A 16,171-nucleotide genomic window follows, 5' to 3' on the forward strand; every position below is an offset into this window, starting at 1 on the left:
GATGGTGTACCTGGTGATGTGTACCTGGTGATTCCTGGTGATGGTGTGCTTGGTGATGGTGTGCCTGATGGTGTACCAGGTGATGGTGTACCTGGTGATGGTGTACCTGGTGATGGTGTACCTGGTGATGGTGTACCTGGTGATGGTGTACTTGGTGATGGTGTACCTGGTGATGGTGTACCTGGTGATGGTGTACCTGGTGATGGTGTACCTGGTGATGGTGTAATTGGTGATGGTTTACCTGGTGATGGTGTACCTGGTGATGGTGTACTTGGTGATGGTGTACTTGGTGATGGTGTACCTGGTGATGGTGTACCAGGTGATGGTGTACCTGGTGATGGTGTACTTGGTGATGGTGTACCAGGTGATGGTGTACTTGGTGATAGTGTACCAGGTGATGGTGTGCTTGGTGATGGTGTGCCTGGTGGGTGTGCCTGGTGATGGTGTACCTGGTGAAGGTGTGCCCAGTGATAGTGTACCTGGTGATGGTGTGCCAGGTGATGGTGCACCTGGGCGTGGTGTGCCTGGTGATGGTGTGCCCAGTGATGGTGTGCCTGGTGATGGTGTGCTTGGTGATGGTGTGCTTGGTGATGGTGTACCTGGTGATGCTGTGCCTGGTGAAGGTGTACTTGGTGATAGTGCCTGGTGATGGTGTACCGGGTGATGGTGTACCTGGTGATGGTGTACTTGGTGATGGTGTGCCTGGTGATGGTGTACCTGTTGATGCTGTACCTGGTGAGGTATGCTTGGTGATAGTGTACCTGGTGAGTGGTGTACCTGGTGATGGTGTGCCTGTTGATGGTGTGCTTGGTGATGGTGTACCTGGTGATGGTGTGCCTGGTGATGCTGAACCTGGTGAAGGTGTGCTGGTGATGGTGTACCTGGTGATGCTGGCCCTTTTGGTGAAGGTCTGTACTTGGTGATGGTATTGCCTGGTGATGGTGTACCCTGGTGATAGTGTGCCTGGTGATGGTGTACGGGTGATGGTGTACCAGGTGAAGGTGTGCCCAGTGGTGTGCCTGGTGAGTGCTGTGCCTGGTGAAGGTGTGCTTGGTGATGGTGTGCCTGGTGATGGTGTACCAGGTGGTGTGCCTGGTGATGGTGTGCCTGGTGATGGTGTGCCTGTGATGCTGTGCCTGGTGATGCTGTGCCTGAAAGGTGTACCTGTTGATGGTGTACCAGGTGATGGTGTACCTGGTGATGGTGTGCCCGGTGATGGTGTACCTGAGTGCTGTACCTGGTGATGCTACCTGGTGATGGCACCTGTTGATGCTGTACCTGGTGATGCTGTGTACCTGAAGGTGGCACCTGGTGATGGTGTACCTGGTGATGGTGTACTTGGTGATGGTGTACCTGGTGATGGTGTACCAGGTGATGGTGTATCTGGTGATGGTTCACTGTATGGTTATCATACCTGGTCATTAAAATCTTGTTGAATATCTAAACTTAATCTAAAGCAACCTAACCTAACCTAACCTAACCTACCTTACCCTAACCTAACCTAACCTAACCTACCTTACCCTAACCTAACCTAACCTAACCCTCCCCACCCAATACCAGTCTGTCTGTCTGTCTGCGAATCCTTACACCGATATCCTGCGGCAGTCACTCTCCTTAGGGAGGGAGGAAGGAAGGAAGGGCCCGGAGAAACATACCTTGTGATGCAAATTTTAGAATATTCAAAGTCCTTGTAATGCAAATTTTCAAGAATAAGCAAACTGCATTAGCTGAGGTCGGGAGGTATTGTTGGTGTTGTGGTGACGGGGAGGGAGAGGGGGAGAGAGTGGTGGGGGAGAGGGTGTGTGGGGATGGGGAGGAGAGGGGAGAGAGTGGTGGGTGGGGGATGGGGTGGTGGGTGAGGGATGGGTAGGGTGAGGAAGAGGGTGTGGGGAAGTGCAGAGAGGAGGAGAGGGGGTGGTGGGGAGACGGGAGTGGGGAGGGGAAGATAGAAGGAAGGAGCAAGAGGGAAGGAAGGGTGCCTCTCCTGCCTCTCTCTCTCTCTCTCTCTCTCTCTCTCTCTCTCTCTCCTTCCGGGAAAGTTAGAGATACGGGTCATGGAAGTTGAGGGAGAGAATGTGAGATACGATGATGAAGAGATTGAGATGGAGAAGGAGATAGAGAGAATCAGAGAGAGGACGTGATGAGAGAGAGAGAGAGAGAGAGAGAGAGAGAGAGAGAGAGAGAGAGAGAGTACTGTGTCATGATACCCCAAGGATCTCCTCAGTTAAGCCCTCTCCCTCCCTTCTCCCCCTTCCCTCCCACTCTTTCTCCCTTCCATCTTCTCTACCTCCATTCCTCCCTCTATCCCCTACCTCTTCTTTCTGTCCCTACCCTCAATCTCCCTCGTCTCTCCCTCTCACTTCCCCTTCTCTCCTGTCCTCCCCCTTCTCTGCCCTCTACCCCTTCCTCTCCTCTCCCTCCCTCTCTAGCCCCTTCCCTACCCCTCTCTACCCCTTCTCTTCCCTCCCCTCTCCTACCCCCTCCCTCTACCCCTACCCTCTCCCTCCCTCTCCCTCTCTCCTCTACCCCCTCTCCTCTCTACCCTCTCTACCCCTTCCTCCCTCTCCCTCTACTTCCTGGTAACTGAAGGTGTGAGGGCGCATCTAAAGGCCTCGCTTATGCTACAGTAAACAAGGATGGCGGGGAAACTACTCCTTGAGACTCTACCGTAAACAGAAACCAGTAAACTAAGATCGCAAACAGTAAACTGAGACTGTAAACAGGAACCGTAAACAGACTATAGACAGGAATCGTAAACTAAGACTGTAAACAACTACCGTTAACAGTAACTATAAACAACTACCGTTAACAGTAACTATGAACAACTACCGTTAACAGTAACTATAAACAACTACCGTTAACAGTAACTATAAACAACTACCGTTAACAGTAACTATAAACAACTACCGTTAACAGTAACTATAAACAACTACCGTTAACAGTAACTATAAACAACTACCGTTAACAGTAACTGTAAACAACTACCGTTAACAGTAACTATAAACAACTACCGTTAACAGTAACTATAAACAACTACCGTTAACAGTAACTATAAACAACTACCGTTAACAGTAACTATAAACAACTACCGTTAACAGTAACTATAAACAACTACCGTTAACAGTAACTATAAACAACTACCGTTAACAGTAACTATAAACAACTACCGTTAACAGTAACTATAAACAACTACCGTTAACAGTAACTATAAACAACTACCGTTAACAAGGACCGTAACAAACGTCCGTAAACAAATTTTCGTTCTTGTGAACCTAATAAAAATACAATGATATTTTTATCCAACAACGACCATAAATAACTAACAATTAAAAGAAAAACAAAACAAAACTATATATACTTTTCATAATTATTTTTATTTTTTTATTTTTTTCAGGGGGCAGGTGATGTCTATTAATTGGTTAGGTTAGGTTAGGTTAGGTCAGTTTTTTCTCTATTTTTACGGGGATTAGCCCACCCGGGCACAGGTCACTGACCCACATCGGGGCCTGGGGGGCGAAAATGTAATACTACTACTACTACTACTACTACTAATAATAATAATAATAATAATAATAATAATAATAATAATAATAATAATAATAATAATAATAATAATAATAATAATAATAATAATTATAATAATAATAATAATAATAATAATAAATAATAATACTAATAATAATAATAATAATAATAATAATAATAATAATAATAATAATAATAACAATAATAATATAGATAATAATAATAATAATAATAATAATAATAATAATAATAATAATAATAATAATAATAATACTACAATAATAATAATAATAATAATAATAATAATAATAATAATAATAATAATAATAATAATAATAATAATAATTATAATAATAATAATAATAATAATAATAATAATAATAATAATAATGATAATAATAATAATAATAATAATAATAATAATAATAATAATAATAATAATAAAGAAATACATAAATGAAAAAAAAGATAACCAATGAGAAACAATATATGTATGTTGTGTTGTTAATGGTAAGAGAAACAATTGAGACCCTGCAATTGTGTGTAAATGAGGCATAAAGTCAGATCAGCAACCTGGGACTTGGTCACATATGGCAGCAGGGTCTACCATTAGACAACACATTATGCTTCCAATATCTTCCCAGGCGGTAGTACCTCACCTATTCTAATCTAAACTAACGCATAAAATAAAATAAATTATATATATATATATATATATATATATATATATATATATATATATATATATATATATATATATATATATATATATATATATATTGTATATATATATATATATATATATATATATATATATATATATATCGTATGTTAAAATGTAATACACATTGTATCAAATTGTGGGGACTGTGAATTTCATTAATTGTGAGTAATAAAATCAGAGTTTATGTGAGTACGTTATAGGTGAGCCGTACGTGTGTGTGTGTGTGTGTGTGTGTGTGTGTGTGTGTTCAGTGTGTGTGTCTGTGTGTGTGTGTGTGTGTGTGTGTGTGTAAGAATATGATGACTTAACCTCTAATACGATGACTTAACCCCTTTAATACACCCACTTAACCCTATCATTTTAAGTCATCGTACTCAAAGGGTTAAATCACAAAAAATAAAAAAAATAATCACCCTCATCCAGAAAATCAATCACGAATTCACTGTTTTTCCTTCTTCTTCATCTTCTTCTCCTTCTTTCATTTCTTTCTTTCTATCGGTCTTTCAAACTCAGGACCTCTGCTATCTTCCCAATTCTTTCCTTTACTCAAATCTTTATTATTTATTTATTTGTTTATGTATTCCTCTTGTATACACCGGAAGTTATGACATCACACGAGGCCAGAGGTCAAGAGGTCAGGAGGTCAGGATATCTAGGTTAAGTCAGTTTAGGTTAGGCTAGGATGTCATTAGGTCAGATATCACAGGTCAGAGGTCAGATATCAGAGGTTAGGAGATAAGAGGTATGGTAACAAAGGTCAGGTCAGGGGGTAAGTGGTATTATATCAGAGGTCAGGTCAGATGATCAGGAGGTCAGATATAAGAGGTCAGGGGGTAAGTGGTATTATATCAGAGGCCAGGGAAAATGATCACGAGGTCAGATATAAGAGGTCGGGAGGTAAGAGGTATTGTAACAGAGGTGAGGTCATGAGGTCAGATTTAAGAGGTCAGGAGGTGAGAAGTATCATATCAGAGGTCAGGTCATGATGTCTGATATGAGTCAGGAGGTAAGAGGTATTATATCAGAGGTCAGGTACGGAGGTCAAATATAAGAGGTCAGGAGGTAAGAGGCATTAATGTATATCAGAGGCCAGGTAAAGAGGTCAGATATAAGAGGTCAAGAGGTCAGATATAAGAGTTCAGAAGGTAGAGGTATTAATGTACATCCGAGGCCAGGTAAAGAAGTCGGATATAAGAGGTCAGGAGGTAAGAGGTATTAATGTATTTAGAGGCCAGGTAAGGAGGTCAGATATAAGAGTTCAGGAGGTAAGAGGAGGTATTAATGTATATCAGAGGCCAGGTAACGAGTTCAGATATAAGAGGTCAGGAGGTAAGAGGTATTAATGTATTTAGAGGCCAGGTAAGGAGGTCAGATATAAGAGTTCAGGAGGTAAGAGGAGGTATTAATGTATATCAGAGGCCAGGTAAGGAAGTCGGATATAAGAGGTCAGAAGGTAAGAGGTATTATATCAGAGGTCAGGAGGTCAGGAGGTCACGAATGGGGGATAAAAAAAACACAAGGATAAACAGCTAGTAAACTAAATGTGGCGGGCGATTACCGTAGATTTATTCACCGCGACCGAGCAATGTGATTTTTTTTACAGTGATGCTCTATTTTAATGTCTCGCTGTATTTTATGTCCCACTGTATTTTATGTCTCGTATTGTGTCACGCTGTATTTAATGTATCGCTGTATATGTCTCGCTGTATTTTGTCTCGTATTTTTTCTCGCTGTACTTTAATGTCTCGCTGTATTTTAATGTCTCGCTGTATTTTATATCTCGCTGTATTTTATGTTTCGCTGTATTTTAATGTCTCGCTGTATTTTATATCTCGCTGTAGTTTATGTCTCGCTGTATTTTATGTCTCGCTATATTTTATGTATCGTTGTATTTTAATGTCTCGCTGTATTTTACATCTCGCTGTAGTTTATGTCTCGCTGTATTTCAATGTCTCTGTATTTTATATCTCGCTGTATTTTATGTCTCGCTGTATTTTATATCTCGCTGTATTTTATGTTTCGCTGTATTTTAATGTCTCGCTGTATTTTATATCTCGCTGTAGTTTATGTCTCGCTGTATTTCAATGTCTCTGTATTTTATATCTCGCTGTATTTTATGTCTCGCTGTATTTTATGTCTCGATATATTTATGTCTCCTTTGTATTTTATGTCTCGCTGTATTTTAATGTCTCGCTTTATTTTATGTCTCGCTGTATTTTTGTGTAGATGGATGGATGGATGGATGGATGAATGGTACAGTAAATGGATGGATGGACGGATTGGTGGTTGGTACAGTAGATGGATGGATGGATGGATGAATGGTACAGTAAATGGATGGATGGACGGATTGGTGGTTGGTACAGTAAATGGATGGATGGATGGATGAATGGTACAGTAAATGGATGGATGGACGGATTGGTGGTTGGTACAGTAGATGGATGGATGGATGGATGAATGGTACAGTAAATGGATGGATGGACGGATTGGTGGTTGGTACAGTAAATGGATGGATGGATGGATGAATGGTACAGTAAATGGATGGATGGACGGATTGGTGGTTGGTACAGTAGATGGATGGATGGATGGATGAATGGTACAGTAAATGGATGGATGGACGGATTGGTGGTTGGTACAGTAAATGGATGGATGGATGGATGAATGGTACAGTAAATGGATGGATGGACGGATTGGTGGTTGGTACAGTAGATGGATGGATGGATGGATGAATGGTACAGTAAATGGATGGATGGACGGATTGGTGGTTGGTACAGTAGATGGATGGATGGATGGATGAATGGTACAGTAAATGGATGGATGGACGGATTGGTGGTTGGTACAGTAGATGGATGGATGGATGGATGAATGGTACAGTAAATGGATGGAGCTGACTTACTTTGTGTTGTTCAGCCGTCACAGCTTCTTGCCTGTTCACACTCCTTCAAGATGTTCAATGTTCACTCTCCTGTTCAGAACTGTTCAGAAGTTTACTCTCTTGCACAAAACTGTTCAGCTGTTCTGTTAACTTTCTTACGCAGGGATCTTAGTGGTTCAAAAGTTCACAAATATGTTCAGATGTTCAAAAGTTTACTCACACAGAACTGTTCACACGTTCAACACGACGAGATAGAAGGAATAGATACCACTCAAGTCTGTTCAAAGTTCAAACACAAATTTGACCAGATTTCGAGAGATATTACCCAAGGAGAGGAAAATGCTTAAAGTTTGTCAAAGTTTTCAGGTTATTCACTTAAACTTAGACAAAGTTCAGTTAAGTTAGGTGCAGCCAGAAGCAGAGAGTTCAAACTTGTTCAAAAGACGGATTATTTCTTTATGCATTTACATATAATACGTGTTGTTCAATGCTCTATGTTCAACAGTGTACATAATTCATCTCTTCACACTACTGTTCACGATAATTGAACGTTGATCTAGGATGTTCATTTAGGTTTACTGGAATTTAATGTTCATCACTTCTCTCTCATCTGTATTCAGTAAACTTACAGCTGTTCACTAGTTTATTTATCAGGGTATGGACAGAGTTCATTTATATTCACCACGACCTACTCAAAGTTCACAGGCGTCCACAAATGTTCAACAAACCTTAAACAAAATGATCAACACAATAATGAACTATTTGGCAGAGTTCACAATGTTCAGGATTCATAAAAATTTTTCACTACAGTTAATAAAGATTTATCCTTCCACATTTGGATATGTTCATTAATGTTCACAAGTGTACATAAACTAAAGTGAAAAAATACTTTAAGTTCAAAATACTTTAAGTCTCAAACTGTTCGTTCAAGTTCACAAAAAGTTCATCAAAGTTACACAGCGTCCAAAAAGTTCACAAAATGTTCACTACAGTTAAAAAATATTACCCAGAGCTTCACACAGTGTTCATATGCGTTCACCAAATATCACCAACGTTCACTAAATATCCCAAACGTTCACCAAATATCCCAAACGTTCACCAAATGTCCCAAACGTTCACCAAATATCCCCAAACGTTCATTAAATATCCCCAACGTTCACCAAACATCCCCAACGTTCACTAAATATCCCAACGTTCACCAAATATCCCCAACGTTCACCAAATATCCCCAAACGTTCATTAAATATCCCCAAACGTTCATTAAATATCCCCAACGTTCACCAAATATCCCCAAACGTTCACCAGAAATACTAAACGTTCACCAAACATCCCCAACGTTCTGATATCCCCAATGATCAATAAATATCCCCAACGTTCAGTAAATATCCTCCAGCGTTCACCATATATTTCACTAAATGTTCACCGGTGTTCAGGGAGCGTTCAGGGGGCATTGAGAGGCCGTGACAGCCCTGAAGGATGGTGTATTTTTTCATGAGTGTCGCCTGAGAAATTAGAAAGCTTCTAATCTTGAAATAAACTGAAATTGAATCATAGCGTAAAGGGGTGTTCTGTGTGTGTGTGTGTGTGTGTGTGTGTGTGTGTGTGTGTGTGTGTGTGTGTGTGTGTGTGTGTTGTGTGTGTGTGTGTGTGTGTGTGTGTGTGTGTGTGTGTGTGTGTGTGTGTGTGTGTGTGTGTGTGTGTGTGTGTGTGTGTGTGTGTGTGTGTGTGTGTGTGTGTGTGTGTGAAGTAGGACTGGAAATAGACAGACAGACAGAAAACAGACAGAGATAATATATAGACACAGCATTAGAGAGATAGAGAGAATTGGTAAAAAAAAAGACACATGGAGAAATAAAACAGAGATAAAAGGAGATTTGAGAAGTAAGAGAGAGAGAGATAAGATAGACGGAGAGATAGAAAGAGACTGAGATATAGACACAGGGAAAGAGAATTGGAGATACAGAGAGAATCTCACCTTACCTAACCTAACCTAACCTATCCTATCCTAACTCCAATCCCAACCTAACCTAACCTATCCCATCCTAACCTAACCTAACCTAACCCAACCTATCCTATCCTAACCTAACCTAACCTAACCTAACCTAACCTAACCTAACCTAACCTAACCTAACCTAACCTAACCTAACCTAACCTAACCTAACCTAACCTAACCTAACCTATTCTAACCTAACCTATCCTATCCTAACCTAACTTAACCTAACCTAACATTACCTAACCTAACCTAACCTATCCACTCTTCATCATTACCTCTCTCCACACACTTTATCCACTTATCCACACGACGAAAACACTCCCATCCATTTACCCACACCATATTAGTACCCTACTATCCCTCTATATAAGCATACTATCCATTTATCCACACGACGCAAACACACCATCCACTTACCCACATAATATTCTCCTATCCCTCTATAGAAACACACTATCCACTTACCCACACGACACAAATACCCCACAATCCCTTTATACAAACACACTATCCACTTATCCACACGACACAAACACACTATCCACTTATCCACATAATACTCCCTCCTATCCCCTCTATAGAAACACACCATCCACTTATCCACGATACAAACACACTATCCACTTATCCACACGACACAATAATACTACTCCTAATTTATCCAATAATGACACAAACACACTATCCACTTATCCACACGACACAAACACACTATCCACTTATCCACACGACACAAACACACTATCCACTTATCCACACGACACAAACACACTATCCACTTATCCACACGACACAAACACACTATCCACTTATCCACACTACACAAACACACTATCCACTTATCCACACGACACAAAAACACACCATCCACTTATCCACACCACACAAAATTAATAATTATCCACTTCATATTCTCCCTATTCCTTCGTTTTATTGATTATTCACCACCAGAGCATTGTATCAATAACCCCGATGGCTGGTGGCGGCACTTTTGCGGTGGTCGAGAGGCGAAATCTTCACTTCAGAGAGAGAGAGAGAGAGAGAGAGAGAGAGAGAGAGAGAGAGAGAGAGTTGAACCAAGTGATTCCAATATCAACACAACGGAACGATAACTTTGTGTTTTTTTGCACGACAGCTTTTATTTACGTTTGTTGTGATTGGTTTATATAATGGACCAATGCGCTTACGTCTGTACCAGTGTTACTCTTGGTGGATGGAGTAGAAGTATTAGTAGTAGTTGCTGTAGAAGTAGTAGTAGAAGTAGTAGTAATAGTAGTTGTTGTTGTTTTAGTAGTAGTAGTAGAGTATTAGTTGTTGTTGTAGTAGTAGTAGTAGTAATAGTAGTAGTTGCTGTAGAAGTAGTAGTAGTAGTAATAGTAGTTGTTGTTGTAGTAGTAGTAGTAGTAGTAATAGTAGTTGTTGTAGTAGTAGTAGTAGTGGTGGTAGTAGTATAGCTCTGCGGCTCAACTAACTCAACACAGATAGGATAGCTACTTATGTATTAGGATAATTAATTTTAAGGTAATAAAATGGCGGCGAAGGTGTGGCTATGAGTGGAGGATGGAGGCAAAACAAAAAGTAGTAGTAGTAGTAGTAGTAGTAGTAGTAGTAGTAGTAGTAATAAAATAAGTAATCGTAGTTTCACTCTCTCTCTCTCTCTCTCTCTCTCCCTCTCTCTGACCTACAAGGGTTACAGTGGACAACACAAGTAGGTGTGGTAATGGAGGTAAGAGACGTACAAGTAGAGAAGAGGAGAGGAAGAGGCATTAGGGAGAGTGGAGGGAAGAGTGACTGGTGTTGGCATGTACAGTAGAGAGAGAGAGAGAGAGAGAGAGAGAGAGAGAGAGAGAGAGAGAGAGAGAGAGAGAGAGAGAGAGAGAGAGAGAGAGAGAGAGAGAGAGAGAGAGAGAGAGAGAGAGAGAGAGAGAGAGAGAGAGCGAGATAAAAACCGGAAAGCTCAAGCATGTAACAGAAACAAAACAATACCTGTCCAAAGAACCAAAGAGAGAGAAAAAAAGATGGACAGACAGACAGACAAAGAGAAAGTAGTAAAATACAACACGACAGGAAAGGGAAAGGAAGTGGAAAGTTTACCCAGAGAGAGAGAGAGAGAGAGAGAGAGAGAGAGAGAGAGAGAGAGTTTTTTCCTCTTTCTACACAGTAAGTGCGAGAGGCTGTTAGCTTGACTTGGTAAAGACACGCGGAAATAGTACGAAAGGAGAGGAGAGAGAGAGAGAGAAGGCAAGAGGAAGGAGAGAAGGAGAGAGATACAAGGAGAGAGAAAGGAGAGAAGGAGAGCAAAGTGGAAAGAGGAAAGGAGAGGAGAGAGAGAAAAGGAAAGAGGAAGGAGAGAGGGAAATAAAAGACAAATGATAATAATGGTTTACGAAGAAGAAATAACTTACAAGAAATAAAGGTCAACATAAACATAGAGATACATGGAAATAATTTCTTAATGGCGCTTGGAAATAAGGACCAATAAACAGGGTAATAAGAGCAATTTGGATGTTGGAGTAAATGGAAGGAAACGCCGATAATGGTACAGGAACAAGTATCATGAATAAAAGGGAAATAGAGAGAGAGAGAGAGAGGATAATAAGAAAGACGTGATAAGGATAGTAAATAAGCAGTATAAGAGGAAATAGATGGAATTGGTGATAAAAGGAGAAGAGGAAATGTTGATAAATATGGAAATAAGAAAAATGGAAATAATAACAATAGAGAAGAAACAATAAGAAAAAATAAGGAAAAAATGACAGACATAGACAAGTAGACAGACATACAGACAGAAAGACATACAGACAGAAAGACATACAGACACACAGACATACAGACACACACACAAACGTACATACAAAGTCAAGAGACACAAACCACTGAAAATACTGACAGATACAAACAAAGACAGACAGAGAAAACAGACAGACAGACAGACAGACAAAGTGCCATACGGACAGACAAACAGACCGCCACAGCTAGACCGTGTGATTGAAGTCAGAGGTCCAAAAGTTATTGTTGCTTTGAGGAAGAAAGACAGGAACATATCTCATGGGTCCAGCTGTGGTAGTGAGAGAGAGAGAGAGAGAGAGAGAGAGAGAGAGAGAGAGAGAGAGAGAGAGAGAGAGAGAGAGAGAGAGAGAGAGAGAGAGAGAGAGAGAGAGAGAGAGAGCAAACAGTCAGACAGACAGACAGACGGACAGACAGAAACATAGAGCAAACAATTCTAATCAAACATTATCATTAAAAAAATCCAACTTACATGTAAACAACAAAATCAAACAGACAAACACCCAGACACAAACACACAGACACAAACACACAGACACAAACACACAGAAAGTGGATGTGGCTTTAAGAGGAACCGATCAGCAGGAGGAGGAAGGCCGCATCAAGGACCCCCCCAAATACCCGAAGGAGTTGAGATAAGTCCCACAGGATGCTCCAGGTATCGTTTTAAAGGACCTCACTTGAGAACTCCTTAGGGGGGACAACCTTGAGAGGAAATATGTGTGTGTGTGTGTTGGGTCATGGAGGAAGGATGATGATGATGATGACGATGATGATGATGATGATACTACTACTGATAATAATAATAATGACAATAATAATAAGAAGAACAACAAAAACAACAAAACAACATCAACAACAACAACAACAACAACAACAACAACAACAACAAGTAAAGAACAAGACCAAGCAGAAGAAAAACAACGTCAATAACAACAAAAAATATCAACACTACCCACACACACACACACACACACACACACACACACACACACACAAAATAATTGAAAATAATGCTACGTTTAGTGACAATAAACCGCCACAATAAACACAACGTTAAAATAAAATAAACGCTGATGAGATTTTACTATTTCTGTTTAATATATCACAATAACAACAAGAATGGGAGACGTAGAGGTAACGATGAATAAAGACGAGGAGACAAAGAGAGGAATAATGATAGAGACGAGAATAAAGGACAATTAGAGAGTTGAAAAGAGAGTGAATATAACAAGTAGTAGTATTTTTGTTGTTGTTGTTGTTATTATTATTATTATTATTATTATTATTATTATTATTATTATTATTATTATTATTATTATTATTATTATTATCATTCAACCTTAACTTTCGATACAAATAATAATAATAATAACAACAATAATAATAATAATAATAATAATAATAATAATAATAATAATAATAACAATAATAATAATAATAATAATAATAATAATAATAATAATAATAATAATAATAATAATAATAATAATAATAATAATAATAATAATAATAATAACAATAATAATAACAATAATAATAATACTAATAATAATAACTGATAATAATAATAATAAAAATAAAAATAAAAATAATAATAATAATAATAATAATAATAATAATAATAATAATAATAATAATAATAACAATAACAATAATAATAACAACAACAACAAACCACCCACATTAGACACACAAGGTCACAAGACACACCTGAATAACACCGATACATTCCTACACACCTGAACCATTAACTGGCAAATTTGCATCCTAAATGTTCTCAACTCTCACGTTATATTGAAAAAAAAGTAAGATAATTTTTTCGATATGTCAAAGTTTAACTAATTATTAATAAAATGCTGAAATAAATATAAATGTATCTACAGATTTTAGGTCGTGATGAAACTGAATTGAGAAATTAACATGAATGTGATACTTGAATTTGAAGTTAAAAGTATTCGACATATTTCATAATTCTGGGGTCGTGTTATTGTTAATTTTAAAGTGGTATTAATGACTAGATTATATTACAAATTATAACAGAATAACAAGATTACGAAGAAATAATCGGTGTATTTTGATGACAGTACAAAATACCACTACAGTACAGTACCTAGATAAGAGCCAAAAGCTTTCTGTAGACCATTTTTGGATCAAACGGACTGTGCTGTACTGTACTGTGCACGGAGGCAGTAAATGATTATTATTGTACATTTTCTGGTCTGAGAGAGAAACTTAGTTGGTACCAGAAAAAAATATATATGTACTGTACAATATATTTGGGTAGTACAGTATACTGATTTTTTGTATGGTTCGTTTGTGGTGTAAAGTGATGTGTGTGTGTGTGTGTGTGTGTGTGTGTGTGTGTGTGTGTGTGTGTGTGTGTGTATGAAAATGTGTGTTTATATATGTTTATACATCACAATAAAAAGAATTATATATATATGAGACTTTTGTTCAATTAGTACATAATAATAATCATCCCAGGTTAAGAATAAAAATTAATAAGAGATTAGGTGAGAGATTAAATGATCGTAAAATAAATATATATATAAGAAAATCCCCCAAAGTTGCCGATTCAGTTGTAAGTTTGAGATTATTGAGAGAAAAAACTTATAAGCTGACGAAAGCTTATATAAGTCACAGGCAGTCAAGGTGTGAGCTATAAAAGTCGAGGCCTCGTTAAATGCACAAAAAAGCTTAGGAAACATTAACGAAATTTTTTTTATGTGTAATTAAAAAGCTTGACGTATTGGGATATATATTTTTTTATTTTTATCCGTGAATTATTTTTGGTGTATGTGGTTTGGTTTTTGGGATACACACACACACACACACACACACACACACACACACACACACACACACACACACACACACACACACACACACACACATTCATAGATACCATACATACAGACATTATCCCAATATATTTATAGATACATATATACATATACATAGAAACACACATATATACAGATACACACATACACATGCATTCACAAATATCCACATACACACAGACATATATGTATCAATAAATAGATACACACATACATAGAAACACACACAACACACACACACACACACACACACACACACACACACACACACACACACACACACACACACACACACACACCAGTGGACCAAATATGTCCAAACTTAGTATAACTTTATTATATATTAGCGTCACGAAATTATGCAGTGTATCATGTTGACGCGTGTTCCTTTCTTCTTCTTCTTCTTCTTCTTCTTCATCTTCTTCTTCCTCTTTCTTTCTTTCCTCTTCCTTTACTACTTCTTCTTCTTCTTCCTTCTTCTCCTCCTCCTCCTTCTCGTGAATAAGTGGCTCCTGAAGATATAAGTTGATAGAATAATCCTCTTCTTCTCTTCCTACCTACTATTTCTTCCTCTTCCTCCTCCGTTTCTTATTCACGCGAATAAGTTGTCAGATAAGTTTAAAATAACTTCTCTCTTCTTCCTCCTCTCCTCCTTCTTCTTCTTGTTCTGCTTATTTTATACCTTTTCTTCTTCTTCATCTGAATAAATTCCTGTTCCTGTTCCTCCTCCTCCACACTCTCTTTCTCCTTCCCCTTCTACTAACCCCTTTCCACCTCCTCAATCCACTTTTTACCTCCTGCTATTCGCCTCCTCCTCCCTCTCTCTCTCCCTCCTCCTCACCCACCTTCCCCTCCTCACCCACCTTTCTCCCTCTCCTCACCCACCTCTCCCCTCCTCCTCACCCACCTCTTCTCCCTCTCCTCCTCACCCACCTCTTCTCCCTCCTCACCCACCCTTCTCCCTCTCCTCCCTCACCCACCCTCTCCCACCCACCTCTCTCCTCTCCTCACCCACCTCTCTCCTCTCCTCCTCACCCACCTCTTCTCCTCTCCTCCTCATCCTTCCTTCCTCTCCTCCTCACCCACCTCTTCCCTCCTCCTCACCCACCTCTTCTCTCCTCCTCTCACCCACCTCTCCTCCTCATCCTTCCCTTCCTCTCTCTTCCTTGTGGTATAAGTTATTAGAATAAGACAAGGCCCCCCAACACTCTAAGTTGTTCCCCACACTCTATACTGTACACACCGCTCGTAAGTCTCTCAGCACCTTCCCGCCACACATGTATGCCTGGTACTATATGCTAATACCCACTACACATGTATGCCCGGTACATATATGCTAATACCCACTACACATGTATGCCCGGTACATATATGCACACACATGTATGCCCGGTACACATATGCTAATACCGCTACACATGTAT

At 39.1% G+C, this 16,171-nt stretch overlaps 1 long non-coding RNA gene across 1 annotated transcript in view; it reads right to left on the reverse strand.

Annotated features, from left to right (window-relative positions):
* Positions 1 to 16,171, reverse strand: part of LOC121877350 — a 74,666-nt gene that overhangs the window by 56,842 nt on the left and 1,653 nt on the right. Inside the window, exon 2 of the long non-coding RNA XR_006090966.1 lies at positions 7,143 to 7,849. This is a non-coding gene — a long non-coding RNA (uncharacterized LOC121877350). The remainder of the gene's footprint in view (positions 1 to 7,142; positions 7,850 to 16,171) is intronic.

This window comes from Homarus americanus, unplaced genomic scaffold, assembly GCF_018991925.1.
Source record: "Homarus americanus isolate GMGI-L3 unplaced genomic scaffold, GMGI_Hamer_2.0 scaffold367, whole genome shotgun sequence".
NCBI lineage: Eukaryota > Metazoa > Arthropoda > Malacostraca > Decapoda > Nephropidae > Homarus > Homarus americanus.